Source organism: Acomys minous, assembly GCF_964271855.1.
Source record: "Acomys minous genome assembly, chromosome: 3".
Taxonomy (NCBI): Eukaryota; Metazoa; Chordata; class Mammalia; order Rodentia; family Muridae; genus Acomys; species Acomys minous.
Window position 1 is genome coordinate 21,606,374 of NC_140485.1, and position 26,784 is coordinate 21,633,157.

General features: G+C 50.5%; 1 pseudogene across 1 annotated transcript; it reads left to right on the forward strand.

The window, feature by feature from the left end:
- Positions 1–5,074: 5,074 nt before the first annotated feature.
- On the forward strand, positions 5,075–20,466 carry LOC311593320 (ribosomal protein S6 kinase alpha-2-like; annotated as a pseudogene). The gene is made up of 4 exons: positions 5,075–5,168; positions 16,466–17,152; positions 17,192–18,051; positions 20,384–20,466. The product of its transcript is annotated as a ribosomal protein S6 kinase alpha-2-like (transcript).
- The last annotated feature ends 6,318 nt before the right edge of the window (positions 20,467–26,784 follow it).

Genomic DNA, 26,784 nt, shown 5'->3' on the forward strand with positions numbered 1-26,784 from the left:
GAAGTTTTCTGTCCTCACATTTGGCATTGTTAGGAGTGTGGATCTGAGCATGTCTAGTTATTATCCCCAACTCCACAGTCACATCCACTGCTGAACATGCTGTTGTTTGGTAGCACTGGGGATGGAACGCAGGGCTGTGTCCATGCCTGCCCAGCTCGGCCACCAAGCCCACCTCAGCCTTCTTTCAACCTTTGTGTTAGAAAATGTTATAATAAAGTGTTTGGAAAACTTAGCCCAATGTGCTAGGGAGAAGAGTTGGGGTGAACAGGGCAAAATGAACCACCAGTGAAGGGCAGGCAGCCCCTCCAGGAGGAGATGCCTCTGTTTACACAGGGGATGAGAAGGGGGTGCCAGAGTTGTTCATGTTGGAGGCTGGGGCAGGTTGCTGTTCTAAGGGATGCTGACCGAATGGTACATAACTCAAGGGTGAGACTTCTTTCTCCATTTTTCTCACATCTTTTCAGAAGAGATACTGGCAAATGAGCATGCATTGTTCAGGATAAACTAAGTTTTGCTGCAATAACAAAAGATCCCCAAGTGTCAATGGTTTCTCTTTCCTGCTTCATGTCCCCAGGGTGGAGGCTGGGCTACAACTTTGATACATGTCCTGTTTACTCTGGTACCCAAGGTGCCAATGATACTTTCATGTAGAACATCCTACTCCAGAGCAGAAGGAGAGAGGGAGGGGACTGGACCACTCAGGAGGCTGAAGCAGAAAGATGCCATGAGTTCAAAACTACATACAGAGAAAGACTCTGTTTCAATCAATCAATCAATAAATCAATCAATCAATATGGGGGAAGAAAAAGAAAAAACAAATATGGGTGCTCACTGAGAGGTACTGTCATGGATGGAGGAGGCCCAGGACAAGGAGAGCTGCATGAGGCTGCTGCAGGCACTGGTGTCCTTAAGGCTGTGGTGGGAAGCATGTTAGGAAGGACTCAGCTTTCTCCTGCACTACCTGGAGGCTGCAGACAGCCACCAAGGGTCCCCACTAAGCACCGTTACTGAGAGGAGTCACAGAGTGGAAAACCCCAGCCTCCCAAATCTGCCAAAGGCCCTGAGATCTTAAATGCTGTCCAGGACTATTATTTGACCAGCCCTGTGACCCTGAGCAATGGGCCTTGGCCTGTGTCTTCGAGTTGTTTCCAAGCAAGGGCATTGAGTGCTGGACCTTGTCGTGAGAAGACATCCCAGTGACGCCACCCTCCTACTGTGCCTGGTATCTGTGGAGAGGTGCTGCCCCACTCATGGATGCTTTGGTTCCCATGGTTATCAGTGACATCCTTCTCACGAGGTCATCCAAAGTAACAGAGTCTTTGCAGGCTCCCAGCCTGTGTACTGGCCAGCATTGGCAGGAGGTGTGGGGGAGGAAGGGAGTCTCAGGCTCATCCAAGCCCAGCTAGCTGCTAGTCTGAAAGAGAATGGCCCTAAAATTAACATTATTTCTGGAAGCAGTTCCCAAGGAAGAGCAGCAGGTCCTAGTGGGCCTTGATGCTGCCCCCTCAACTGCAGGCCCTAACTACAGCTCGCCAAGCCATCATCCTGAGCTCCGTGAACCCTTCCTTCAAGCTTAGGACCACGTATAACCTTACTGTCAGGGAACCCCAGTTGCCCAACCAGCAACCCCCAGGGCTTCGCCAAGGACTTTCTCAAGGACACAGCCGGGAACAGTGACAGTGATATGAGTAGGACTGTTAGCTCTAAATGTAAGGGGAAGGTACTCTCCTGAGTTCCCTAGGTGTGGAGTCACCTGGAACAGTGTCCAGTTTGGGAGGAAAGTCCCATGAGGAGAGCAGAAGGCTGAAGTGTGTGGAAGGGGGAGAGAAGCTGGTAGGCAGATTCCAGTAATATATAAGAAACAAGCCAAGTGTTTCAGGACGGATCTTGGAAGACTTTGAGTGTTGAAGAAGGGAGTTTAGAGGTCAGGCTGCAGCTCTGGGGGGTCTAAGGGAGGCCTTGAACAGAGAGAGAGAGAGAGAGAGAGAGAGAGAGAGAGAGAGAGAGAGAGAGAGAGAGAGGTGATGGGCTAGCCCAAAACGTGTGCATTTTGGTTTCTGTGGTGCTAGGAATGGGTCTGCTATGTGAACTTGTGGCCTTCCTGCCTCTCCTTCCCCAGAGCTGGGATTACAGGCATGTGCCACCATGAAAATGTTTTACCACCTAGATTTCCTAAGTCATTTATGGACCCTCATGTCCCAAGCAAAGTCCCAAGTGGAGCTTTCTGTTTTCCATTAGCATGAAGTGCCTTCAATTAGCTTATTTCTGGTTTTGGTTTTGGTTTTGGTTTTTTTGGGGGGGGGTTTTTGTTTTGGGTTTTTCGAGACAGAGTTTCTCTGTGTAACCTTGGCTGTCCTGGAACTCTCTTTGTAGACCAGGTTGGCCTCGAATTCACAGAGATCCACCTGCCTCTGCCTCTGCCTCCCCAATTAGCTTATTTCTGTATGCCATTCTTGCCTCCTCCCACACCAGTGTGCTCTGAAATGTACAAAGGATGCACCAATACCCGAGCAAAGCCCACCCCGACCTCATTGCTTTGGTAGAGAAAAAGAAAGCAGCTTGTCCAAGGCCACACCATGTAAAAGGGGCTCCCAGATCCCAAAGCCCTTTACACAGCTCTGGGACTGCCACGGGTTGGTGAGAAACCCTGACAAGGCCAGCACACAAGGTCAACGCGCAATCTCCTGGCAGACACTGACGATGTCACTCTAATTAGGAGGCAGAGCATATGGAAGCTGCCAAAGCCTTCACATCAACCCCATCCCTCCCTGCCTCAGCTCAGCCTTCCACAGAGTCTGGTCAGCCATTGGCCTCCAACAGGGCTGTGAGAGAAGGAGGGGATGTCAGGCCTGGCGCCAGAGCTGGCCAGCCAGAGGCCATAGACCAAGAAGCCACTCACGTCTACACATTTCTGAGTATCCACAAGCCTTGACCTGCTTCCAGGGGCCAAGGTCCCTACCCTTCACTGGGGACAGAGCTGCAACGCTGACTCAAGAGCTCTGGCTGGTCCCAGCCCAGAGCCAGACCTCAGCAGACAGGCACGCAGAAAGCTAAGTCTTCCAAGCCCTCCCAGGCCCAGTCCTGTGCCTCAGGAGTGCGCACTTAGGGGCAATCGTGTTCCACTCTACTAGAATTTCAACCTCTGAGCCACAGCCCATCCCCCTCCTCCTGTAGGCCTTGGACCCCTAGGCATGCCTGTGGCCTTCCTTGTTCCTGGAGCAAGGCATATGGCCCCGTTTGCTACCCACCCACACTGCAGACCTTCCAGTGTGCCACTTGTGTGATTTCGCTTTTCCTCTGCCACGCCCTCTTGAATACACATGCATCCTTAGGAATATTGGGTGTGCCCATGTTTGCTCCAGCGGACGCACGGGAGGACCCTATCCATCCATCAGCACTGTAGTTTTAAGGTTCCCAATGGCCCATCCGCCACTACGTACAACTCCTACCTATCTACCTCCCTGAGGTCAACCCCCCCAACCCCCAGCTGAACCCCAGTTCTTTTCTACCAGCGCTAACACTTCAAGTAATATCATCAGAAGGTTCTCTGGAGAGACCTCTGTGTGGAGGTAGAGGCGGTGAAGGGTGGGTCTTGAAGGGACACCCAGAAGTGGGGTGGTGGGTCATAGAGTCAGACATCTTTAACACGAGAGGGGCTGTCAGTCAGCTCCCAGGCTGACAGTGCCAACGGAGCTCCCATGGGTGGCTGGCGGCTTTCATGGCTCTGTAGATCCGGACCGCCAATGTTTTTCTCCAACCTTCTTACTCCTGTGACCTGAGAGGGTGACATGCGGCTCTTCTGCCTCTGATTCCAAGGGAAGCAGACTTATCCCTTCATCGGCTTGTCAGTGGCAAGGCCGTGTATGAGGAGAATTATGCTCCCTCCCCAAATTCATTTGTTAGAGTTCTTTTTGTTTGTTTGTTTGTTTTGTTTTTGTTTTTGTTTTTGTTTTTCGAGACAGGGTCTCTCTGTGTAGTCTTGGCTGTCCTGGACTTGCTTTGTAGACCAGGCTGTCCTCGAACTCACAGCCATCCGTCTGCCTCTGCTTCCCGAGTGTTGGGATTAAAGGTGTGCACCACCACACCCAGCTAGAGTTCTTAAGAGGTAGAGAGAGAGAAAGAGGAAAAAAAAAAAAAACCTCCCATGCCTCAGGATACCACTGAGAAGGTTTTGTAAGAGATGGGTGGGGAGCTAGAGCTGGCTTGGGGGTTAAGGATGCTTGCTGCTCTTGCAGAGGGAGGGTTGCTGTTCTCTCTCCAGAGTTGGGTGGCTCATACCCGCCTTAACTCCAGATGCAGGAACCCTCTTCTGGCCTCTGAAGGCACCCAAAAACACATGGCACACAGACAGCCTCACATGCATGCGTGCACGCGCACACACTCATGCCCACACATAAAATTAAACAATGACTGAGTTCAGTTCCAGTGAGGCCATTTGGGTGGGCCTGAAACCAACAGGCCTAAAATCCTGCTGAGCAGGGACAAGAAAACAGACAGAGGCATGGGACTTGAGAAACCATAGATAGAGAAGGGTTACGAATGAAGCCAAAACCCAACCCCACAACATTACACAGCCTCACTCATCCCACTTCCAGAACTGTGAGAAATAAATGTCCCGAGTGTGAGCCTCTTAGCCGGTGGTGCTTTGTTCTGGCAATCCCTAAAGGCGACTGGGAGATATTCAAAACACATAATGACCAGAGTGGCAGGGATGCCAACCAATCAAAAAAGAGTTTGTGATGGTTTATCCTGCCAACTTGACAGAAACTTGAATCAGCTAGAAGACAGCCCTCAGGGCAAGCCTCGGAGGGACTTTGTAGATCTGGTTAATTGAGCTCAGACTATCCTCTCTAAAGATGGGTGTTATCCCACGGGTACAAAAGGGACCATGAGCTGAGCCCCAGTAGTCATCTCTCTGCCTCCCGCCTGCTGATGCAGTGTGGCCAGGCGCCTTCCGTTCCTGACATGATGGACTGTGTCCCCTCTAATTGGAACGCAAAACAAACCCTTGCTCCCACAAGCTGCTTCAGTCAGGTGTTAGACTACAGCAACCAGCCAAGTAACTAATGCCGTGATGGAGAATCCGCTGTACCTGTGTCCGCTGTGGCTGCATCAGCACCCTCCGACCTCGTGTAACTACTCCCCAGATCCTGCTTCCAACTACAATGGTCAGAGAGGTTTACACCCTCTTGAGACCTCATGACAGGGGTCTAAGTAAATTTCCATAGAGGGCGCGAACTGTAACAATTAGGCTCTGACTACAGGAATTGCCTTTAAAGGTGCCAGCCAGCAAGGAAGAATTTGAAACAGCCAAGGCAGCTTTGCTGGCCTAGTGCCAGAAAGCTTGCTGTCTGGCCATGGAGGACTCTTCCATAGCTTGCTCCTTATCATCGTGATAAAGACCATGACCAGAAGAGCTAGGGGAAGCAAGGGTTTATTTCAGCTTACAGCTTATAGAGCGTCATGTCGAGAAGGCAGAGCAGGAACTCAAGGCAGACACTGAAACAGAGGCCACGGAGGCATACTGCTTACCCCATAGCTTTCCCATCTTACACAATACAAGACCACCTGCCCAGAAGTGGTACCGCCCGCTATGAACTAGGCTCACACACATCAATCATCAATCAAAAAAATGTCCTACAGACTTGCCTACAGGCCAATCTGATGGAGGCCTTTTCTAACTGAGGTTCTCACTTCCACCACAATTCACACCTTGCAACCTGACATCCAAAAACACATCATTATGAAACCAAAACATTACTTGTTTTTGTCTATCCCCAAGCTCTCAAGTAAATATCACAATATAAAACATAGTCCGACTTTAAAAGTCCCACAGTCTTTAAAACATTCAAACACAGCTGGGCGCAGTGCCTTTAATTCCAGCAACTCGGGAGGCAGAGGTAGGTAGATCTCTGTGAGTTCGAGGCCAGCCTGGTCTACAAACTGAGTTTAGGACAGCCAGGGCTATTACACAGAGAAACATTGTCTCCAAAAAACAAAAAACAAAAACTATTCAAACACTTTAAAAATTCGGTCTAACTTGTCCAGCATCTTTAAAATTCCTAAGTCTCTCAACTGTGGGCTTCTGTAAAATTAAAAACAAGTTACACACTTCTTATTCCAAGGAGGGAGAAGGAAGACACGATCACAATCAAAGCAAAGCAAAACCAAAGTCTAATGCTGTGAACAGCTCAGTGTGCAGTTCCCGGGTCTCACTTGCTCATTATCTTCTGGGCTCTAAAGGGCTTGAGCACTCACGGCTCTCTGCCTCTGCCACCACAACACAGTTTTCCTCGTGGGCTCAGGCCAGCTCCACTCCACACCTGCTGCAGTCCTTACATCTCCAATAGTCTTTGGTCTCCATGGCAACTGAGTCTGCACTTTCACCAATGCCTCCCTGGGCCATCTCCAGGGACCCCGACCACATGTTGCCAAGCCTCGGCCTCTCTCCATGACCCCTTCAATCCTGCAGAACCTTGTGCTGCCAAAACCGGTACCACCTGGGAGACTCTTACACATTAGCAGCTTCAGCCTGGCTCCCTCTGGACCACAGCTTCTATTAACAGACTCTAGAAAGGACTTTCCAGATGTCCAGTTCAGTGATGTTGGTCCCTATTAAACACAGTCAACTCCTTGGCCCCAGCTAACTGGCACTGATTGTCCCGATAAAGCAGAGTTTTCAACTCAGTAGTGCTGATCTTGTTAATCACAGTTGACTCTTCAGCCCCAATTGATCAGAACTGCAGACACCTGTTTGTTTGTTTGTTTGTTTGCTTGCTTGCTTGGGGTTTTTTGTTTGTTTGTTTGGTTGGTTGGCTTGGTTTGGTTTGGAGGTAGAGTCTCTCCTTTTTTCTTTTAGTATTTATTTATTCATTCATTCATTTCATGTGCATTGGTGTTTTGCCTACATGGTGTCTGTGTGAGGGTGTCAGAGTCCCTGGAACTGGAGTTACAGGCAGCTGTGAGCTGCCATGCGGTGCTGGGAATTGAACCCAGGTACTTTGGAAGATCAGCCACTGCTCTTAACAGCACAGTTGAACCATCTCTCCGGATCCATCGTCCCCCCAGCTGATCTAGAACTTGCTAGACCAGTCTGACCTCAAACTCACAATGATCTGCCTGCCTCTACCCTCAAATACTGGGATTAAGGGCATGCACCACCATTCCCAGACCAGAAACCATATCATCTTAATACAAAATATCACATGAATGGATTTACCAATATAGTGTGAAGGACTCTAAAACTTCTTAAGTGAGGCCTCCACCATTAGCACTGCTCTCAACTTTGTTTGTTTGTTTGTTTTGTTTTGAGCCAGGGTTTCTCTGTGTAATAGCACTGGCTGTCCTGGACTCTGTAGACCAGGCTGGCCTCAAACTCACAGAGATCCACTTGCCTCTGCCTCCAGAGTGCTGGGATTAAAGGTGTGCGCCACCACGCCCCTCTGCTCTCAACACTCTTATCTCCCAAGCTTCTGTGAAACATCCCATTATTTTTGAAGCACTAATGGATTTTTCAGCCCAAAGCTTTAAGCATTTCCACAGCCCTCCCCAAAATAATATGGTCAGTGCTGTCACAGCAATAATCTAATTCTGGCACCACCTGCTGTCCTATTTTGCTTCCTGTGGCTTTAATAAAGCCCACGCAACTAAAAGCCATTTGGGGAGGAAAGGGCTTGCTTCACCTCACAGCTTACAGTCTGTCGTGAAGGGAAGTCGAGGCAGGAACAGAAGTAAAAATATAAGAAAACACTGCTTACTGGCTTGTCCCCACAGCTTGCTCAACCTGCTTTTTGTGTGCAACCCAGAACCACTATGCTCAGGTACTGCCACAGAGGGCCGGGCCCTCAGCCATTAATCAAGAAAGTGCCCCCACAGACTTGCCTACAGGACAATATGACAGGGGCGTTTTCTTAGCTGAGGTTTCCCCCTTTTTCTAGATGACCAAAGCTTATGTCATTGACAAAAACAAAACACAAAACCTAATCATGACAGTGTCTGCTGTCTTATTATGTTTTGGGCTTGGTTTTACAGTACCAACGACTGAACCCAGGCCTTGTGCACGCTAGGGACACACTCTATTACATGACCCCCCATTTAGGCTTCTCTAACGGCTTTCCTGTTTCTAATGGGCTGAAGGCATGTCTCCAGATTCATGCCCACCTGGAGCCCAACTCTATCTAGCAATGGGATCTTTACAGATATAAGTAGTCAACTGAAGATGAGGTCCCAGTGCATATAAAGGGTTCTTAGGGGAAATGACAGTATTTGAATATCAAGTGTGCTGATAATGTTACTATAATTATTTTGAAAGTCATTAAAGTTTGTAATGGGTTTTTGTTTGTTTTTGTTTATTTGTTGTCATTTGGAAGTCCTGGGGATTGAACCCAACCAGTGCCTCATACCTATGAAACAAAGGGTCAACCATCAAGCCCACAGCCACAGCTCTTAACATTTGTAGTTTATATAGCTGGCATTATATATAACCATTATTTCACTTTGGTTCATTCTGGTTTTTGAGACAGGGTTTCATGTAGTCCAGGCTAGTCTTAAACTTTCAACGCAGCAGTGGCTAGCCTTGAACTCCTGACCTTCTCCTCTCTCTCTCTCTCTCTCTCTCTCTCTCTCTCTCTCTCATGTTAGGATTGCAGGTATGTGCTACCACATCCAGCTCAAGATTTCTAAAACTATTTATCTGTTGTATTATATGTTTATGTGCATGTGCCTGGGTATATGTATGTGCATCACATGTATGCAGGAGCCCCCAGAGGTGCCTTACTGGTGGAGCTCCACTCCCATGCGTCACCTCCTCTCTGTGACCTTAGTCTCCTCACCTATAGGACTGCTATGCAGTCCACAGGGTTCAGGCCTTTGAGGCACATCCTGGTCCTGGGAATCTATGCTAGGAGCCATCCCGGAGGAAGGGAAATGCTCTAGTTTCAGCAGAGGTCCAGCACAGCCGACTCTGTCATGGTAGGAAACAGAAGCCAGCTGAGTTTCCAGAAACCTGAGTGCTGTCTGAATTATGACTCAGCTGGGCCTGCTTTCCGGGGCCTGAAAACTTCAGCAACATGGGGAGACACTGCTGCTGTGTTGGCCGGAAGGCAGCACCTGGAACTGAGTGGGACAAGGGACTATGATCATAACCACATGGCCAGTGGGGAGCTGGGGTACTTGGAACCAGTGGAACTGGAGAAATGTCAAGGCCCCCCTCTATCGCTCAGAAAGGCATCTGTGTTTACCACTGTGGCAGCATAACAGTGTCTGTACATACAGGATGGAAAGGCCCCTCAGCGTGTGATATGTGGGCACAGGTGACCTGCAGGCTCTCGCTGTTCCATGGGGCAGGAGGAACTGGGGACAGGAAGCCACGGGGCTGAGGCTCCCTCTGTGAACCACTGACCCATACACAGCACCACCACCCCCGTTCTACCCTGCTCTTTGGCCCTCCCATGAGGTAGAAATTTGGTGAAGGCTACAGAAGTGGTGGGGGTATGGTCTAGCTGGACGCTTCTTCCCTGGCTTTTCGGGGAGCTAGAACAGTGGCCTTAAAGGGCCAGCAGGATCCTTTTCTCTAGCTGTGTCAGGCCTGGCCCAACGTGGCTCAGCTCCCCTCCCGTGCTTCAGCAAAGCCCAAATCTCCGCTGAACATGAACCTCTGGCAATGTGTCCCATCACCACCTTGGCTGAGCTCCCTCCTTCCCCTGCCAGTGCACCTGGGCCTTGTGGGCGTTTCCCTGTGCGCCTTCTGGTCCCTCATCTGCATCCCATCCTTCCCAGAGGCCAAAAGGGAAAAACCCCACATACCTAAGCCATGCACAAGGAAGAATCTAGAGAGGAGGCCATGGCGGAGGGAAAGAGGGTGAAGAAAGAAAGAGGCAGAGGAGGGCTGGCCGACATCTGGGCTCCGGCAGGAGAACCCCAAGCTGTCTTGTGGCTTCCTGTCTTTTACACCCAGCTGTCTTCAGATAAATCTGGACGGCAGCTGCTGGGTTCTAGGGTAGGGAACCAAGACCAGGAAAGAGACAACAGCTAAGAATGAACCCAGGTGGTACCTGAGGGACCCAGTCTCCAGACTTCAGCTGAGGTTTACTTGACAGCAATTTGCCTCAACAGCTTCAGTTCTTGGAGGAAGAGAGGGAGGGAGGGAGAGAGAGAGAGAGCGAGAAAAAGAGTGAGAGAGCGAGAGAGGGGGACAGAGAGACAGAGGGAGGAGGGGCAGAGGAGTATCACAGACAGTGATAAGAGTGTGAGTCTCAGCTGGGCGTGGTGGCACACACCTTTAATCCCAGCACTCGGGAGGCAGAGGCAGGTGGACCACTGTGAGTTCGAGGCCAGCCTGGTCTACAATGCGAGTCTAGGACAGCCAAGACTACACAGAGAGACCCTGTCTCGAAAAAAAAAATTGTGAGTCTCTTGAGGTGGGGCTAGGGTCCCCTTCGAGTCTCAGGATCTTTCCCACCTTCAAAGCCTTTGTCCATCCCATGCTTAGTCCACCCCATGCTTAGTCCACCCCATGCTTAGTCCATCCCATGCTTAGTCCACCCCATGCTTAGTCCACCCCATGCTTAGTCCATCCCATGCTTAGTCCACCCCATGCTTAGTCCACCCCATGCTTAGTCCATCCCATGCTTAGTCCACCCCATGCTTAGTCCATCCCATGCTTAGTCCACCCCATGCTTAGTCCACCCCATGCTTTGTCCATCCCATGCTTAGTCCACCCCATGCTTAGTCCACCCCATGCTTAGTCCATCCCATGCTTAGTCCACCCCATGCTTAGTCCATCCCATGCTTAGTCCACCCCATGCTTAGTCCACCCCATGCTTTGTCCATCCCATGCTTAGTCCACCCCATGCTTAGTCCACCCCATGCTTAGTCCATCCCATGCTTAGTCCACCCCATGCTTAGTCCATCCCATGCTTAGTCCACCCCATGCTTAGTCCATCCCATGCTTAGTCCACCCCATGCTTAGTCCACCCCATGCTTAGTCCATCCCATGCTTAGTCCATCCAATGCTTAGTCCATCCCATGCTTAGTCCACCCCATGCTGCGAGGCCCAGCCTGAAGCAGACAAGACAAGTCTCATCTACAGATGAAAATACTGTCTGTAGATCTCATTTTGGATAAGGCTATGCTGACTGCTGGTGGCATCTGGTACAGAAGACACAGACCCCAGGAACAGGATTCCGAGGGCTGGAGGTTCAGCAAAGTCTTCAGCTTCGGATGAGCCTAAAAGGGGCCCCCCAAACAAAAAGGGCAGAGGAAAAAAAAAAAAACTTGAGGCAGATCCCAGGTTAGTGGCACTCAGAAGACTAGGGCAGGTGGATGGCAATTTTGAGGCCACATAGCAAGACCCTGTTTCAAACAGAAGAGGGGGGGGTTGGGGGGAAGGCAGAGAGGGAAGGGAGGGGCAGGGAGTGGGGAAGCCAAAGGACAGATGTCACAGAAGCCTAGGGCTGACATCTCATAGCTTCAAGTGCAGAAGGCTGGTGTCCTGTGACAGACACAGAAAGATGTCTGCTAACCCACATAGAAAGGACACCAACGGCCCTAAGGAAAAATCCTCCCCTACTCCCAGCGTGGTGAGCTGTCGAGCTTACCTGAGCTCCTTACAGAACTGTGGGTGAGTCACAGCTACACCACGGAGAAGCCGCAGTCCAGCCTATTATTTTTAAATCATACAATGGCAGCTGCAGTGTCAGGACCCTCCATGAGGAAATGGTAGTGGGCCCCATCTCCCACGGCCTTGTCCAGGTGGTCATAGCTGCTCTGCCTCAAGGCAGCCCTGGTCACATGCAGCATGGAGGAAAGCACTGCAGTATAGCTGGTCAAGTGCCAGGTCCCATCCACTGTGAGAAAACTGAGGCCTAGTACCCGCCTCACTTTCTGGGACCTAAGATTTAGTGTAAGTTGGGTACCCTAATTCCTGTAACAGAGTCCCCAAAACCCTGAAACCAAGCACAGGTGACCCCATATCCTCTCAAAACCCAAACAGTTACCCATGCACTCAGGATCCGAGTCTCTGCCAGTGTTGTCATTTTAGCCTATGGCCTTTAGGGACCCAGTGTAAGAGAGGTGAGGGGAACATATATGAGAGACTTTCATCTGCCAGGTAGAAGTGGCAAGTAAGTGTCTTTCCATTCCCTCTATCAGCTGATTCCTTCCTAAATGAAAGCAACTGAGGAAGGGAGCCCAATAGTGCCAGGACCTGAGTCCGAAGCTACTGCCGGCCCACATAGGAGGACCAGGCAGAGACTGCCAGGCTCCTGCCTGGGCTTTGTCATATAGGCAGCAAGGAGCCACCAACCGGCTGTAATCAGGGAAGTGCCCCAGGCAAGGCTGGGCTGCAAGGAGATAAGGCTGCAGAAGAGGAGAACGGGGAGGCAGGACAAGGACACCCAGGCTGTCCCTGTGACTCCCCCTGAGTCCCTCCAGCCTGCTCCAGAGTTTACCCTTCTCCACCCAGTTCATCCTGGGAGCTCCACCCTCACTTTCTCCGCAGGGGCACTCACTAGGAAGGACCTCAGACCACTCAAGGCAGGTAGGCCACTGCCATTCAATTGCCAGTGTCTGGAAGCCACAGGGGCAGAGGACCAATAACATCATTTGCTCATGGTAGGCAGAGAGGACATCACTGAAGCCCTGCAGGGGCAATTAGCCCAGGAAATGTGGCCCACAGGGAAGGCATTACCCAGCAGCCTCCTCGGGGAAGGGCCCTGGAGACTGGAGACTGTTGCTTTTTGATTATCCATATTATTCTGCCTACCACATTGGGCGCCACTTGTTTTTAAATTATTGGTGTTATCAGTATTATCAGTATGCCCGGCTAATAATCAGTTAAGACACAGACATTTTTTTTTTAAATATTTTAAAATAGCTTTAGTTAGCATGGGGGCAGGGGAGATATCAATCCCCTAAACTACTTCCCATGTGGGGCAGGCCCATGCCATCTGCTTCTAGTATTTTCTATCAAGCTTCCTCCCATCCATAATCCCACGTACTTGTTAATGTTTTTCATCTGGGCTAACTCTTCCATCCATGCCAGCCACGTGTTTCCCTTCCATCTAACCCATGGTGGCTGCCTTCTCCCTCCTCTTGGGACCCTGTCTTCAGGTCTCTTCTTCCTCTGTCTCTCAGCCAAGGCGCCTTAGCCACACCTATCTCATCTGCCCTGGCCAGGTGAATGGCCTTTATTGGTCAACAGGTGGGTCAGAGAGACAGCAAGCAGTAATTAGCATCAAAATACATTAGATCATCCTCCAGCAGGAGACCCAGTGCAGACCCTAACAGGCCATTTGGGAGGCTAGGAGGCTAGCAGCTTCCTCCAGACAGGTGCCCAGAAACTAGAGAATCCAGGCCCAGGAGTCCACGTGTTGCTTTGGGGGTCATATCTAAGCAATTGGAATCCTCATACATTGAGAACACAGACGGGAACACTGAGCAAGGATCTCAATGGTAGAGCATGGACTTATCATGCACAGGGCCCTCTAGTCAATCCCTAGTGCTCCCCACCCCACCCCCAAGATGCAGCCCATTTGAAGTAGCCTAACAGTCTTCTCAAGACTCAGTGCACTAACACCCTACAGCAGTGCATCCCACTGCAGGGTACATACCCAGAAGAAGTAAAAACAGGACAGCAGATGATGGTCCAGTCACCATTGGTAGGATTCTGCTTCGGTCTGACTATCTGTGATGTCATTGCCTACCTGCCATGGGGGCGTGGCCCTGCCCAGTATATAAAATGACAGACACACCTCACTCCTCTCTTACCCCCTTTCTCTTTCACCTCTCTCTTACCCACCCCCACTCTCTTCTCTCCCTCCTCTCTCTCTCTCTCTCTCTCTCTCTCTCTCTCTCTCTCTCTCTGTTTCTCTCTGAGGTACCCCCACTTTCTTCTTTCCCCATGCTCATTTTATAAACTTCTCCATCTAATATCTGTTGCCTGGCATCTTACTTCTTATTTTTTTAAATCATTAAAACCATAGCCAACTAGTGGAGATTCAGATGCCCACCCCTGGAGTGAAGAGAAGGTGGGCTACCATGTGACCTGCTGATGACGCTCACAGAAGATGATGAAGTTGGAAGGAGGATGAACCTGGATAAAAAAAAAAAATAATAATGCTAAGTGAGGGAAAAACAGACCCAAATGGCCACTTCGGGGAAATCTTCCTGTGAGGTAAATCCCAAGAGACAAAAAGTGGGTTCGAGGCTCCTGGAGATGGGGGAGGGAATGCAGAGGCAAAAGGCCATCCTCTGGTGATGAAAACATTGCAGAGTGAGACAGTGGCAGAGGTTGCGTGACCCTGTGACATCACCATCCACTGGCTGTAGTGTGTGTGTGTGTGTGTGTGTGTGTGTGTGTGTGTGTGTGTGTGTGTGCGCGCGCGCGCGCGTGCATGTGCACCTGTGCAGGCACTTGTAAACGACAGAGGTCGGCACTGGGTATGTTCCTCTATTGGCCTCCAACTTATATTTTGAGACAAGGTCTCTTCCTGAAACTCACAGTTTCAATGAGGCTGGCCAGCCAGTGAGATCCCAGGATCCACTGGCCTCCACCCCAGCAGCACAGCAGCACAGGCACACTCACAGCCACACCAGGCTTTCATGTGAATGCTTCGGATTTGAACTCAGATCCTCATGCTTACACGGCAAGCACTTTCCCCACTGAGTCATCTACCCAGTGTGGTTTACATATTTTAAATGGTTAGCTTCATGTTATGTTAACTTACACCAATAAAAAGTACATTTTCTTACCAACAGCTCACAGTCAGGATAGTAAACTGCCACAAATCAGTAATGTGAAAACACAATTTTTTTAAATGGGTTAAAGTCTTGGCCAGGAAAGTGCAAATTAATGCCCACTGGATGGCTCTTGCTTTTAAAAATAAACAGAAAATAGCTTGCAACACCTGTTCACTCCTGGAGAGAATGTGGTGTTAGCACAGCTGCCCAGCCTTGAAGCCCACATCTGTAACCCTAGCACTGTGGAGGCTAATGCAGGATTGCCACAATCAGAAGCCAGCGGAGACTCCGAAATGAGACTCTATCTCAGAAAAACACAACAGTGGGCTGGCTAGACGGCTCCATGGTTAAAAGCATGCACTTTGGGTTTCCAGGATCCACAATGAGAGGCTCACAACTGCCTAGAACTCCAGTTCCTTGGTGGGGGTGGGGGGCATGCTCTTGACACCTCCAGCCTCCATAGGCACCTGCACTCACATACGCCTAACCATACGTAGACTTGTACTTATGCACTATGGTGGTTTGAATAAGAATGGCCCCCGTAGATTCAGATATTTAAATGCTTAGGGAATGACACTATTGGAAAGGACTAGAAGTGTAGCCTTGTTGGAGGAAGTGTGTCACTGGGAGTGGGCTTTGAGGCTTTTATTTGGGGTTTTTTTGTTGTTTTGTTTTGTTTTGTTTGGAGGGGGGTTGGTTTTTTTCGAGACAGGGTTTCTCTGTGTAGCCTTGGCTGTCCTGGACTCACTTTGTAGACCAGGCTGGCCTCAAACTCACAGTGATCCGCTTGCCTCTGCCTCCCAAGTGCCACCACCGCCCGGGCAGCTTTGAGATTTTAAGGGCCCAACCCAGGCCCAGTGTCTCACGCTCTTCCTGCTGTCTATGGATCCAGATGCATCAGCTGTATCTCTGGCACCACGTCTTTCTGCACGCTGCCATATTTCCTGCCATGATGATAGTGGGCTAAACCTCTAAGGCTGTACGCTAGACCCAGTTAAATGCTTTCTTTATAAGAGTTACCATGGTCATGGTGTCTCTCCACAGCCACAGAACACTGACTGAGACAGAGACATCATTAAAAACAAAAGAAAATCTTTTAAAACTAAAGTTTTAAAAATAATAATAAATAAAAAGTACTGCTAGTGTGGGAGATGGTAACAGTGGTTATTTAGAAATTAAAAGTAGAGCCAGGACACCTGTGACCACAACCTTTGGGAGGTGGAGGCAAAAGATCAGGAATCCAAGTCCTTTCTGGGCTACAACAGTGAGTCTGAGACAGCCTGGGCTATACAAGATCCTGTCTCAACAAATAAAATTTAAGATAGAAAAAAAAAATGAAGTAAAATATGAGTCAGCAATTCCATTTTTTGGGTACTTACCCATAAAACTGAAAGGAGGACCAGTGAGAAAGCTCAGCAGGCTCACTTAGGGGAAGAACAAACATAGGCAGGGATCGTGTGAGCGTCTTGAAGAGTTATGGCCAATTGTCCTTGCAGTCAGCATATACTCCACATTGATGGCATACAAGTTCCATCTAAAGAGTTGCTAGGAAATTTGTTTGCTTCTTTCCCTCCTTTAAAAAAATTATTTTTAGGAGTGCTCCTGGGGCCGGGCCAGGTGGCCAGCAACGCCTTCCCTTTGTGCTTGCAGCCCGCATCCAAGCCCAGGGCCACCTAGTCAGGCTCCCCCTGGCCTGCGTGCCCGCCTGCGCGCTGCCCAGCCTGAGAGGTGTGCCGGGGATGCGAGTCCACTGGCCCTACAACTCCTGGCAACAGCTGGACGCTGGCTGACGGAGCTGAGCATGAAGAAGTCCACGGTGCGCAGGTACACGGCACGGTGCGCAGGTCCTTCTCCGTGTACCTGCGCAAGAAGTCACGCTCTAAGAGCTCCAGTCTGCGTCGCCCGGAGGAAGAAGGCCTCGTGAAGGAGACTGACATTAGCAACCACGTGAAGGAAGGCTTTGAGAAGGCAGACCCCTTCCCAGTTTGAGCTGCTAAAGGTTTTAGGACAAGGGTCATATGGAAAGGTGTTCTTGGGGAAGAAGGTCACAGGATCAGATGCTGGTCAGCTCTGTGCCATGAGGGTCCTAAAGAAAGCCATCTTGAAAATGCGGGACCAGGTCAGATCCAAGATGGAGAGAGATAACCTGGCAGAGGTGAATCACCTTTTCATCGTCAAGATTGAAGGCAAGCTCTTCCCGATCCTGGACTTCCTGCGCAGAGGGGACTTCTTCACCAGGCTTTCCAAAGAGGTCATGTTCACTGAGGAGGATGTCATGTTCGACCTGGCTGAGTTGGCCTCGGCTCTGGACCACCTCCACAGCCTGGGCATCATCTACAGATATCTGAAGACAGAGAACATCCTCCTGGATGAAGAAGGACACAATAAGATCACAGAGTTTGGCCTGCCGGTTGTGGTGGTGCACGCCGGTAGGATTTGCTGAAGGAGGCAGAGGCAGGATGATCACAAGTTCGAGGCCAGCCTGGGCTACACATTCTGTGGGACTGTCGGATTCATGGCACCAAGGTGGTGAGCCAGCGAGGACACACACAGAGTTCTGACTGGTGGTCCTTTGGTGTGCTCACAGTCAAGATGCTCACAGGGTCCCTGCCATGCCAGGGGAAGGACAGAAAGGAAACAATGTCACTCATCCTCAAAGCCAAGCTGGGAATGCCGCAGTTGCTCAGTGTGAAGGCGCAGAGCCTGCTGAGGACACTTTTTAAGCAGAACCTCTGCAACTGGTTAGGTACTGGCATCGATGGAGGGAAGGAAATTAAGCATCATCTTTTCTTTGTCACCATAGGCTGGAATAAGCTGTACCACAAGGAGATCAAGCCACCCTTCAAGTCTGCAGTGCACAGGCCTAAGGACACCTTCCACTTTGACCCCGGGTTTACTGCAAGGACACCCACAGACTCCCCTGGTGTCTCCCCGCCCAAGTGCAAACGCCCATCACCTGTTCAGGGACTCAACTTTGTGGCCTCCAGCCTGGTCCAGGAGCCTCCACAGCAGGACATGCCCAAGGTCCCCATTCATCCCACTGTGCAGCAGTCACACGGGAACAATATCCACATCACTGATGGCTACGAGATCAAGGAGGGCATCAAGGTGGTCTCCTACTCAATGTGCAAGCATGCGTACACAAAGCCACCGATGCCAGGTATACTGTGACGATCACTGACAAGGGCAAAAGGGACCCCTCAGAAGAAATCAAGATCCTCCTGCTGTATGACCAGCACCCCAACGTCATCACCCTGAAAGATGTCTATGATGATGGCAAATATTGCCCTATACCCCCCCATATTCCCCCCTGTGCCCTCCATACTCCCCCCTTACTCCCAAAGACACAAGATATTAGACATACTACCTCAAAATTAAGTAAGGAACAGTATCACTAAACACTGGCAAGGAAGAGGAGCAATTCAAACTCTCACCCCGCCCCCAGGAAGTGTTAACTTGGAAAATAATTTTGGAAAACCATAAATATCTACTCAAGTTAAACACCCGCCTATTTTATGACTGAGTAAATTTATCTTTGTATTTACCCAAAAGAGTTAAGTACGGCTGGGTGTGGTGGCGCACACCTTTAATCCAGGGCAGCCAAGGCTACACAGAGAAACCTTGTCTTAAAAAACCAATAATAATAATAATAATAATAATAATAATAATAATAATAATAATAATTTAACAATACAACAACAACAACAACAATAATAATAATAATTTAACAATATAACAACAACAATAATAATAAATTATTATTATTATTATTATTATTATTATTATTATTATTATTATTATTATTATAAAAAATATCATGGACTCAAAGTAACTTAGGAAGAATTTACTTTGCCTTAAGGTTCCAGAAGGCTAGATGTCTGCAGTGGTGAGGAAGGCATGGTGGAAGAGCAGGAGGAAGAAAGAGCAAACTAAGAGTGAAGCTATACAATCTCGAAGCCCAGCCTCATGGGTATACTTCCTCCAGCAAGACCCCACACCCTAAAAGTTCCATGACCCCACCAAAGAACTGGTGACCACAAATTCAAACCCATGAGCCTATGGGGGACATTTCTCATTCAATCCACTGCAGTGGGATATTGACCAAGATAGGGAATTAGGGACTTTCTGGGTAAGGACCCATTTAGCTAAGGGGACCCTGGCTTTGGGTAGTGACCACACAAGTGATGGATGTGAGCCTGTGTAAGCCTCTGTGATTACTTGAGTGGTCCCTGAGGTAGAAGTGCAGGGTAGAAAAGGGCTTGAGGGGATCAGTCAGGTGAGGGTATGTGTTCAAACTAGCACATTCATCCAGCAGCATCCTCCACATGACCATACTTGGCTGGTCAGTCAGTCTGAACCCCAAGAATGGGGCCAGCATGGAGCTCAGGCAAGAAGGAGCAACTTCCTCACCACCGCCCTGACCCAGATGGGAAGACCCTGGCCCAGAGCTCATCCCCATTAGCAGGCCATTCTCAGAACATCCTTCCCTGAGAAGTGACTCTGATGGTTATGATTTCAACCTGAAGTGTCCTCCACAGGCTTTTGCTGTGAGCACTGGGTCCTCAGCTTATGGTACTCTTCCGAAGGCTGTGGGGCCCTTAGCAAGTGGATCCTAGCTGGCAGCAGTCATATGCCCCTGTCTCCACTTTATCACGCCTTGAATAAAAATAACTTTTTCACCGGGTGTAGTGGTGCATGTCTTTAATCACAAGCACTTGGGAGGCAAAGGCAGGTGGATCACTGTGAGTTCAAGGACTGCCTGGTCTACAAAGCAAGTCCAGAACAGCCAGGGCTACACAGAGAAACCCTGTCTCAAAAAACAACCAAAAAAAAGGGGGGGGAAGGAAAGAAGAAAGGAAGGAAGGAAGGAAAGAAGGAAGGAAGGAGAAAAATACAAAATGGGAGTCCAACCGAGCATTTCCTCTCTCTGGTTCTGATTCGCCATATGCTACTCTGTCCTACCATGCTCTCCCCACCACGACAGACTAAGCCCCAGAAACCACGTCAATATAAACTTTGCTCCCTTAAGTTACTTCTGCCAAAAATGCAGCCACTGTTGCATGAGAGTCACTAATACAAGGATGCTGTGTCTTTTCAAAGTCCTAGTGGGACCCAGGAAGGCAGAAGAAGGTCCCTCTGAGACCACATGGGTGGGTAAGGCCAGCCTTCTTAAAGGACATAGGCAAGAAGCAAGCTGGGTGCTCAGCACAGCAGCTGGCTTGCCCAGTTGCAAGTCCTGAGGTGTTACAACCAGCAGCAGCAAGTGCAGGGGCATGGGGAGAACCTGAGTTCCGGTATGTGTACCCCTGTCACCTGAGATACAGGAGTTCCTAGAAAGGCCTGGGGGAATTGGAGAACTACCCTATTTTTTGGACTATAAGACACAACTGACCATAAGATGTACCCAGTTTTTAGAGCAGTAAAACAAGAAAAACAGTAAAAACAGCAATTGGAATCATAAGGCGCACCCTAATTTCCTCCCCTCCTCCCCCTCCCGCCGCGCAACACTTTTGGGGGAAAACAGTGCGTCTCATAGTCCGAAAAATACAGTAGATGCTTTCCTCAGAGTGTACAGAAAGGCATACAAAGACAAGAGGTCATGGCTAGTCTGAGCAGACCAGCCCTCAGCTCCCTGACCTCCCAGCTTGGCCATTGACCCCGTCACTCCCGTACCTGCAGCCTCTAGAGAATGAGGCCATCATCACTCCAGGCCCTGAGAAGGCTTGACAGCCAGGTAGTAACCCCACCCCACCCCAAGAGCCCATGAACCCAAGCTTGTTCTCAGTAGCGAGGAGATGGGGGAAGAGGACAGAGAGTAGAAGGACCTGGAGTCTGTGGTCCCTACCCGGTGTCCCTGGCTTGGAAGAGGCTTCTGTCCATGAGTCTTGGCTGTTAAAAATAACTAGCCCCTTCATCATCCAACAGTGACAGCGGCACTCTGGGACAATGTGTTCCGAGGCCCTGTCTGCTCTCTAGGGACTGCGTAACAGGCAAGAAGAGCTAGGGACACTCTCAGCAGCAAGGCAGGCTCCACCAGGCTTCCCAGCCACACCTCCATCTTCCTTCCTGCCCTTCCTGGGTGCTGTGTCAGTGGCAGGAGCCCTGGGGTCCTGGGCCTACCAGGAGACAGTGCTGCTGTGGGGTCCGAAGGTCTTTCCTAGTGACTTGAAACCCTAAAAGAAGACACGTGGCCTCCTCTTCCTCCTCCTCATGGTCCCCAAACTGGCCTGACCTGGAACCACACGGCCTTTACAGAGGATCTCTCAGATTAAGCACTGCAGGTTAAGAGGCAGAGAGGGGCTGGTTCCAAATCCAGACACAGTGCCGATTCCACTGTGATCTTAAGGAAACGACTTAACCTTCCTGTGCCCTGATTCCCTCACTGGTGGGACACATATGTGCTCAGCTATGTAAGTTACTGGGCAGGCTAGATAGGTCTGCATGCTTCTAAATGCAGTGTCCGGTGGTGGCTGAGTGCTCGGTCAACAGGCTTGTTATGATGACAGCACCGTACTTAGGGACACTGGCGATGGGATGGAATTTCAAATCCTGCCTTCTCTATTGGCCAGCTATGTGGCTTTGAATGAGTTGTTTGACCTTTCTGATCCCTAATTTCCTAGCCTACAAAAATGGAACAATGCCAGGTACCTCCTGGAGCCTTGGCAGGGCTCCTCAGTTGGTTCCCTTAAGGATTGTATTCAGCACCAGGGAAGTATGCAAGGCCCGCTGGGATCATCGGAGCTGAGACTAGACACAGCTGTGCTGAGGCTTCAGGGGGCTGGAAGGGCAGCCCCTTGGGCCACACTTTTTTTCAGACCTCTCTGCCTTCCTGGTCACATATGCATGTACACACACATGTGTATACACAAGTCATGTGGGTGCACCACATAATGGTTAGAGGCCCTGCCATCCCCACCACCCACCTTTCTGTCACCCTAGTGTGCCATGAATGGGGAACAGAAGCAAAAGAACAAGAAAGAATCTGGCTTAGAATCCGGGGGGGGGGGGGTGGTGCAGGAAGAGAAGGAAAACAGAGGAAGGTGGGGGAAAGGAGGGTTCAGGACAGAGTGAGAAGAAAAGATGGACGTGTCCCCAGCATCACTGAACAATGAGGGAAACGAGGATGGCCTATTTGAAAGACCCAAAGAGGAAGAAGTAGCTACCAGGGAACCCTGAGGGAGTTCAGGGACAGTGATGGAGTCTGGGGAGTCAGAGGCAGCGAGCAGGGCTTTTATCTGAGGATGGGTAATGTGTCGTCATGACAACAGTTGTCACATGTAGGGTAATGACTGGTGAATAATACAGGGAAGAGGTAGCAAGACCAGAGAAAACCATAGCCAGGGAAGGAGCCTGGAGACAGCCCACTTTGCACCCTGTCCCACTTCAGACCCAGCCTCCACTTAGCCAGGACACCCCCAACCCACGTTTCGAACCTAGCATTGCCCTTTTGAGTCACAGCCCCAGCCTCCCGCTTTGCTGTGTTTCCACATCCTGCCTAGGGATGGCAAGTGAGGCAGATGCGGCATGCAGACATCGCTGAGCCAGGCACCTCAACATATCCCTTGCTGTGGCCCTTGGGTTAAAGGTACAGCAGACACCTCATGTCTCAAACACTAGCACAGGAGTCAGACAGGCTGAGTAACTCCTCTGACATTGCTAATCAGGCCAGCTAAGACATGAGCGCAGCCCCCACACTCCACTCAGCCCCAACACGGTGGTTCCCCACCCCCTCACCCACCCAAAGACCAAAGACAGGCTGACCTTGAACTTCGCCCTCAAGCACCAAAAGCAGAGTCAGAGATCACACTTGTGTGTGAAAAGAGCAAAAGCAGAGAGTGTTTCACATGCTGGCTATCCACTGCCATTGAACCACTCTGTCCCTTGAGACCCTTAATTCTACTGGGACTCACTGAATCCTGGAGCATATATGTGGCCAGACTTCTGGCTATTTATTAGGTTCTTTTTTTTTTTTTTCCTACCTTCCTACACCACCTCTATCTCTTTCAACCCTCCAATACTAGGTAGGAAAGAAAGAAGGTTAGAGGGGAGAGGGGGCATTGATAGCATTAGACTACTTACTTCCTGCTGACTAGGGGTGTCCAGTTCCTTGGGGCAAATTTGATTTTCTCTGTCAGTATTCCTACAAACAGCAACCAGCCACAGCATCAGGGGAGCAGCAGCTTCCCGGCCTCTCAGGACTCTGGTGTTTTATACCCCCTGAAGAGTCCCTGAAATTCCACTGTAAACTAGTCTCAGCTGGCAAAGCCACGCCCCTGCCAGAGCTCAAGACAAATCATAGTCAGCTGCTCTGGTCACTCTGAAGCAGTCCCATATCTCACACCGGGGAATGAGACACAAACAATCAGATAACATTTCTGTGATTTTAAAGAAACCAAAATTCTCACTTACATGTATATGCAGAGTAGCCGTTGGACCAAAGCTCAGCTTAGTGGGGTCTTTTGAGTCTGTGGGCTTGGGACTTTGAAGGTCAAAGGTTAGGGGGGCGTCCCAGCTGCCTTCCAGCATGTGTAGCCCCAGGCCTGGGCTGTGGGATCCACAGATGTCCTTTTCTGCTCATCCTCTAGGTCACTGGTCTCCCACGCCAAAAGCCTCCAGGACACTGGCATCAGGGTGGCCAGGTCAAAGGATGGTGAAATGTCCAGCTCCAAGGAGTGCTGAGGCCAGCAGGGCAGCGTGAAAGCAGCGGGAACCAGAAAGGTCTCGGCAGGAGGCCATGTCTATGAGTGGATCCCAGCCGCTGAAAGGATGAGGTTCCGCAGGCCACAGGCCTGACTCCCATGCCTGAAGCCTAGAGCTCTGCCTGCCTGGCGTCAGGGTGACGGCCAAAGGAAGCTCTTCACGCCCGGAGGCCCATCCCTAGGGAGCTTCCTTAAGAATGGGGCCCAGTGACTCCCTAAAATTATCCTCAGAACCTGGGAGAGCTGCCAATGGTGGGGCAGGGCCCAGTGGAAAGAGGAAAAAGCCTGGGTAGGGGCTTCCAAACACACACACACACACACACACACACACACAGAGACAGATAGACAGACACACAGACACACAGACAGAGACAGAGAGACAGACAGAAACAGACAGACAGAGAGAGAGAGAGAGACAGACAGACAGACAGACAGATAGACACACAGACACACAGACACACAGACAGAGACAGAGAGACAGAAACAGACACACAGAGAGAGAGACAGAGACAGAGACAGAAAGACAGAAACAGACACACAGAGAGAGAGAGAGAGACAGACAGACAGACAGACAGACACACACACACACACACACACACACACACACACACACACACACATACAGAGAGACAGAGACAGAGAGAGACAGAGACATAGACAGAGAGAGACAGAGAGACAGAAAGTGTGGTTGTTAAGCTAAAACTGCATTTTGGAAAGGAAGACTGAGGAAGTATGAGGCTTCTAGAGTTCGCCAATAGCTTCATTAAACATGAAAAGGAAAAGGAGAAAAGACAGGAAGCTGGCAGCAGGCCTCTCAGCTTGTCTCCCTCAGTCCTGGACCCCTCCTGCTCCCTGCAGCTGTAGGTGACAAGGAATAGCGCTGCTTTCCTCTGAAGGCTCTCTCCCATCTCCAGACCAGCTGTGGTGAGAAGACCTGAGACTCTAGGGACCAGCATATGCATAAGAGGACCTGCCCTCCCTGCCTCACTGAGGACCCAGCACAGCTAGCCAGCCAGTAAACCATGACCGACCTCCAGGGGTCTCCACTCAGCAGAGGCTCTCTACGGGCTGAGAGAGAAGGTCAGGGAGTAGGGCACAAGAAAAGAGGCTCCTAGTTGCAGGTGGCCTTGGCCTGGCCTTGGGAAAGCCAAGGTTCTGAGGGAGTGGTGAGGGCAGAGTAAATGCTGCTGGAGTCTTCTGGGCTCTCCTGGGCAGAGTTGGGACAAGAGGAGCTATGGCCAGGGCCCGGGTGGGCTTGTTTGCAGAATGACCATTAGGCACCCTACATGCCCAGCCTCCTCTCACAATGTTGGGGAGTCTGGTGGGCAGCTAAGGAGGTAAGCACCAATGGGCACTGTGATAGCAGTCTGCTGGGTACCCACATGTCTGTGCCAACTCCTGCTGACCAGCTGCCTGACCCCTCCTCCAGGGTGCTGTGGATAGAGACACTGCCACTAATGGGATCAATCACATATAGACGGAAGCCAAACCTGGGATCAAGCAGCTGGGGCAAAGATCCTGAACACCAACCCCCTCTGGGCATTTCCAGAAGGTACCAAAGGACCAAAGGTAAGGAGGTCTTTGGAACTGGACCCTCTCAACTTCCCTGAAAAATTCCCTCCTCCTGTGTAAGGATATACCTCACAGAGCCCCCCCCCATGGCCCCCCCCCGGGAGTGTGCCTGTAGGGAAGCTCAGAACACCAGAGGTCCCATAAAGTTCAATGATTCACACTAGACCACAGAGCAACAGCCTAAGAGATATGGGGTCAGGAAAGAAGACAAACAAACAAGCTTGCTGGCTGCCTTCGCAGAGACACTCTCCGCCCCATCTCCTCTTCCTGTCTGCCTCTGTAGTCCATCCACATCCAAGAGCCTCCTCCCAACACATTCTTCCCCACTTCCTGGATTCAAGAGCCCCTGACATCCCACCATAACTCTTAGTCAGCTGCTTCGGGAGCTGAGCTATGGCTGGGCCTCACCCTTCCCTGTCTCCTGCTCCTGGGAGGGCGCTCCTGAGCACTAAGTCGGAACCTGACCAGAATGTCCTCAACCTCATCACCGAACCCTCTTGCCTTCAACACCATCTTCCTGCCACTCTCCCTCCCACCACACATCCTACAGGTACCCACTGGGGCCTGCCTTGCTCCATGTGTTCCCACTGAGTCTGTAGAGCTCCAGAGTCTTGGCACTGCTAATACCCCCATGCCCTTCACTTTTGGGATGCAAGGGGATGTTGGCCCCCTCCATGGTCCATTAGGCCAGTATCAAACTGAGCACACTGGAGCCCACAGGTGCCATGTGGATACAACTCCTGGCTATTCAAATGGCTTCTGAGCCAGCTGTCCATGCTATAACTACAGGCAAGAGGAGGCCTGGGGGTGTCGGGGGGGGGGGTGGAGGTCTCCAGCAAGCCTCTACCAGTCCCAAGCTGCACAGTGCACCATGGCATCATGAAGCTGAACTGTGCAGACACTTGGGTACCCGCCCTCTGCTTGACCCACTCAGCAGACACAGCATCTACTTCTTGCTCAAATTCATCTCTGGAGGCTTCAACTGTTGCCCATCCTTGGGAGGAATTCTCACAAAGATGCCTTCCTCCGTCTCACCACACTTCAGGGACTTTTTGGCACTCCAAGAGACGGTGTCATGAACATCCCGCCTGAGTCGCACAGAGTCTCGGGTACACAGTAAATAAGATAGATGGATATCTTGGGGGCACATTGATAGGGAGACTGGATTTTGAGGCTGAGAATCTCAGGACTGGCCAGTGGCTAGGGAGCACCAGGTAGAAGAGAGGTCAACCCCAGGGGGCAACACTCACCTAGAAGCAGAAGGTCCAACCATCAGAGACTGCGTCTTCATGAGGCCTTGTGCCTCTGCAGCCATCCTTACCTCGTGTCTAGCTTCCTGAGAGAATAAGATCTCCAGGAGTTTCCCTACCTGACTCTAGCCCAGGTCTAGGCTTGCAGACCCAAGAGCCTCCCCTTCATTCCTGCCCGCCATGCTGCCTGGCTTGTCCTGGGCCGCCTCTCTTTCTTCAGACTGCCTGCTCTGCCCTGGGCTGCTGTCTCCGCTCTGCTTCCTCTGTTGGCTTTCTCCTGATCTTGGGAGTCTCTGGTAGACCCTTCAGCAACATAGGGATCCTAAAAGCTAGAGGGTTGATCCCTGTCACTGCTCCAATTGGCCTGTTCACACCATAATGGACTGCCCTTTCTCCATTGCCCAGGAGATGAGGCTGGGATTCCCCCACACAACTCAGAGACAAACCAGTTTTTTTTTTCCTACTCCAGCAATCATTTGCAAAAGGCCTGCCTGGATCTTGATGCAGTCTTGTCTGTGTTCACA